This window comes from Tursiops truncatus, chromosome 6 (genome assembly GCF_011762595.2).
Source record: "Tursiops truncatus isolate mTurTru1 chromosome 6, mTurTru1.mat.Y, whole genome shotgun sequence".
Taxonomy (NCBI): domain Eukaryota; kingdom Metazoa; phylum Chordata; class Mammalia; order Artiodactyla; family Delphinidae; genus Tursiops; species Tursiops truncatus.
The window spans coordinates 103,828,664-103,833,205 of NC_047039.1; the positions used below are offsets into that span (position 1 = coordinate 103,828,664).

At 50.9% G+C, this 4,542-nt stretch overlaps 1 long non-coding RNA gene across 1 annotated transcript; it reads left to right on the plus strand.

Annotated features, from left to right (window-relative positions):
- The first annotated feature begins 1,784 nt into the window (after positions 1 to 1,784).
- Positions 1,785 to 4,542, plus strand: LOC109552428 (uncharacterized). The gene is made up of 2 exons (XR_002179226.3): positions 1,785 to 2,156; positions 4,328 to 4,542. It is a non-coding gene; the product is annotated as an uncharacterized lncRNA (long non-coding RNA).

The window sequence follows — 4,542 nt, forward strand, 5'->3', positions numbered from 1 at the left end:
GTTGCTGAGCCGATAGGCAAGAACCACCTCAAATCGAGACAAAATGCATTTGTGGTTTCGAAGGAAAGTCGTTAGAAGAAAAAGTCTGTCTTCCAAGGCCAAGGTTGCTCCAATTCCGTTTACTTAAAGTAGAAAGAAGACAATCCCGCCCCAGTGAGTCTGAGCCGGCTTGCAGGAAGGAGCGTTTTTTTGCTGAGTATGCACCACGAACCGCAGGAGAGAGCGGGCGGGAGACAGTGGGAGCCAAAGCAAACATTCTGAAGTCAGAGATAATGGGAGAAGGTAGGAGGAGTGGGAATAGGTTTGGAGGCCAAGCAGGAAACAGGTCCGAAAGGAAGGGTGGGAAAGCAGGAAGCTTTCCGAGCTCTTATGAAAAGATGGCCCTTCTGAGTCTGGGGGGAGATCCGTTTGGAGCCGAGACAGCTCCAAACGGACAGCTGGAGCCGAGACAGCTCGGAGACAGCACCGAGCCCACCCTGCTCCAGCAGCCGCCTCCCAAGCTGCCCACTCCTTGCCATCCTGCACTGGGTCCCAAGGGTTCCTTCTAACAGAGAGATTGCCCCATCCCCCCACTGCTCAAAATCCTTCCGGGGCTCCCTATTGCTTATCATTCAGAGAACCACCCAGATGAAGCGTTCCAGGCTTCTGTGTCCACACACTGGCCCCAGCCCTGCGTGTCCTTTCAGCTTTTTGTTGCCCCCTCCCTCTGTGGCACCACGCTGGGATCTAATGCACCCAACTGCATGCTCTTCCCTAAACGATCTCTACCTTTCCCAGCCTTTGTGTTTTTTCTTCTTCACAGCTATGTCTTACCTCCTCAAAAAGCACCTCGAGGGACTCTTTTCTCCACTGCTTAACTCTCCCTCGGTGTCTAGTCTGGTGCTGGCCATACACCAAATCCTCAGTAATTGCCAGAAGAATTAATCAAGTCACCAGAACGGTGGAGAGGGTTCTGGACAATCCACCTGTCTGGTCAGCTCTTTCGTAGCTGGTTGTCTTAGGGTGGGGTTCCCGGGAAGCAGCCTCTGAGAAAAGGACTGGGGTCCAAACAGTGCATTTTGGAGGTGAGCGTCAGTCTAGCGTGCTTTCATAAGCAGGTCGCATTCCTAGCACTGGGGACTTCTGGGAAGTGGGATGAAACACCAGTTAGAGCTGCTGCCACAGCAAGGGGCAAGGGCTCTAGGGTATTTCCCTGTCATCGCCCTTTCGTCCTGGCTGAGGGCAGTTCTGGGGGTTTTGCTCCTGGCCACACAGCTGCTCACAGCAGGACCCCACGGGCAGATTCCAGATGAGTAGGAGGGGTGAGGGTGTGCGGCTTCACCTTCACAGGCTTCACCTCCAAATGCGGGCCCTGCTCTCCTAGCCTCTGCATCTTTGCCTGTGCTGTTCCCATGCCTGGACCGCCCTCTTCCGGGCCTTTCCCTCCAGCAGGTGACTTCCTACGCCCCTACATGGCCCAGCCACATGGTCTCTCTCCAGAGGCTTCTCCTGACCCACCCCGGAGGAGTCCGTGCCTCTCCCAGCGGCCCCATACCACCCACTCTCCTTATCACTTGTGCAGGAGTTCCCACTGTACCGACCCTGTGCTATCGCTGCGTCCACTAGTGACCCCGGAGTTTTGTCTGCCTGCCCCTCTGGCCTGGGAGCCCCGTGAAGGCGGGGTCTCCATCTGATTCATCTGTGTGCCTAGCACCCAGCAGAGTGAAGGTGTCCAGTGAATGAATAATTGAGTGAATAAGCAACAGTAATCTCAAATATTTGTTGACTGCTTCCTACGTGCCTGACTCTGATCTAAATTCTTTATGCGTGATGACATTTCATCTACACGGCCACCCACAAGGGAGGAGCTATCATTATCTGCAACATACAGAGGAGACATCCAAAGCAGAGAGGACTTCAGGAACGTGCCCAGGGCCTCACTGCTCTAAGTGGCTGAGCGGGGAATGACTGGGAGGAGCTTCCCTGGTCCCTCAGTAGTGCCACGCCCCCATAAACCAGGCGAAAATGGAGGCTCAGCTGGCCCAGGGCTCCTCCAAGCCACCTTGGGCTAGGAAGCCATCTGCTGGGAGGGTGGTGAGAAAGGAAAACAGAGGAGGCTGCAGAGAGGGACCTGGAGGCTGCCCTCCTGCGAGCCGGGAAACCTGCCCAGGTCTTAGGTAAGTGGAGCTGAGTGTGGGGTCCTGTGAGGAGCAGCCTGGGTGGGTGTGAAGGGTGTCAGGTCACATGATTTCTGGAAGGGCAGTTGTGACAACAGACTCTCCCAGCCAGACAGCTCCTTACAGGCTTCTAAGCAGCTTCTTATCCGTGATCCCATGTGCCCCTCATGGTTCCTTCCCCAACCCCAGTGACATGGGAAGAGACGGGTCTGCCCAGGGTCACAACAGAGCTGGGACTTCAAATTAGGTGTGTGTGACCCTGAGGGCAGTGCTCTTTCCACTGTGTCTCAGTCCTCAGTCAGGGTGCAGAGCAAACTTGCTTTCCCTCAGGGCTGGGGAGAGAGAGAGAGAGAGAGAGAGAGAGAGAGACAGCCAACATTAAGTCAGGCTCTCAGTACGTACCAGAAAAACCTCATTCCATTCTCTTCACAGCCTTATGAGACAAAGATCATTACCCTCTTTGAAAGCTGAAGAAACTGAGGCCCAGAGAGGTTAAGCAGCTCAGCCAAAGTCACACAGCATGGGAGCGGAGAGCTAGGAGGGGGGCCAGTTTGAAATGGCCCCAAAGCATAAAATCTAGCAGGTAGATAGGAGAAGAGGACATTAGAGGGACTGAAAATTAAGTTTTGCCAAATTGAATTCGGCAACTGCACTGTTTACCTACAACCTATTAATCTATACGCAGTTCATTCCAGAGAACCGGAGACAGGCTGCCTGAGAGACCTGCAGCTCAGACAATTCACCTTACAGCAGGCATGAAGCATACAGCCAAGGTCATGAGTAAGAATAGGATACCCACCGCTCCTGTGGCCAGAGGCAGCTGAACAGGCTGGCTGCCTACATAGTGGTCCCTAAGGCTTGACCTTAAGAGGTGCTAGGCTCTGTGCAGCAACCCCTGGGGGTTAGGGAGGGGCAGACGCATGAAAGCGTCTCAGAGAACAAGAAAGGACTTTGCTAGCCGCTGAAATCCCAACTGTTTCATGAAATTTTATTTGGCCTCTGGTGAAAGAACTAGCTGTGATCCAACAAGGGCAAAATTGCAGCTGCAGGGGCTTCCCTGGTGGCACAGTGGTCAAGAGTCCGCCTGCCGATGCAGGGGACGCGGGTTCGTGCCCCGGTCCGGGAGGATCCCACATGCTGCAGAGCGGCTAGGCCCGTGGGCTGTGGCTGCTGGGCCTGCGCATCCGGAGCCTGTGCTCCGCAGCAGGAGAGGCCGCAGCGGTGAGAGGCTCGCGTACCGTAAAAAAAAAAAAAAAAAAAAAAAAAAAAATGCAGCTGCAGGAAAAAAACTAGTCTCTTAAAATGCAAAGGCTTGAAGGTGCTTTCCAGAGATTGCACTGAGATAAATTCAGTGGTAAAAGAGACATCCGTTTGGAAAGGATGACCATTTCGTGGGAATCACAGGTTTAGGAAAGATGTTTTTCTCAGTAATATGACAGTGAGCTTGCAGCAACTGTTCAAGTTGGCTGTTAAGGAGAGCTGGAATTCTCCTTATTACATTAGAAAGGTTTGGAATTAATAGGGAATCCACCATGCAGGGTGGAATGCACTTAACAAATACCAAAGGCATTTAAAAATTGAAGACCAAAGGTTACAGTTGTATTTTATCTTTGGAGAGTTTCCCAAACATTCTCACTTGCATTAAGTCACATGATCTGCAGAACCCTAACAGGGCAGGAAAGAGCGGCCAGCATTGCACGCATTCTTTAAACAAAACAAAACAAAACAAAAACAGCTTTTTTGAGATATAATCCACATGCCATACAGTTCACCCATTTAAAGGGTACAGTTCATTAGTTTTTAGTATATTCACAGAGTTGTGCAATCACCACCGCTATCTAATTTCAGAACACTTTCAAAAATAAACCCTGTATCCATTAGCGGTCATTCAAAATTCCTTCTTTCTCTCAGCCCCTGGCAACCACTAATCTACTTTCTGTCTCTATGGACTTACCTATTCCAGACATTTCATATTAATGGAATCATATAATATGTGGTATTAACGGGCTGAATTGTGTCTCCTCCCCACAAAATTCATATGTTGAAGTCCTAACCCTCAGTACCTCAGAATGTGACCCTGTTTGGAAATAGGGTTGTGTTGCAGATGTAATTAGTTAAAATCAGGTCTTTAGGGTGGACCGTAATCCAATGACTTGTGTCCTTATAAAAAGGGGAAATTTGGACACAGGGAGAACGCAACGTGAAGATGAATGCAGAGATTGAGGTGATGTTTCTCCAAGCCCAGGAACACCGAAGATTGCCAGCAAACCACCAAAAGCTACAAGAGGCATGAACGGATTTCCTCAGAAGCAAGCACTGCTGCCGACACCTTCGTCTTGGGCTTCTAGCCTCCAGAACTAGGAGACAATAAATTTCTGTTAGTTAA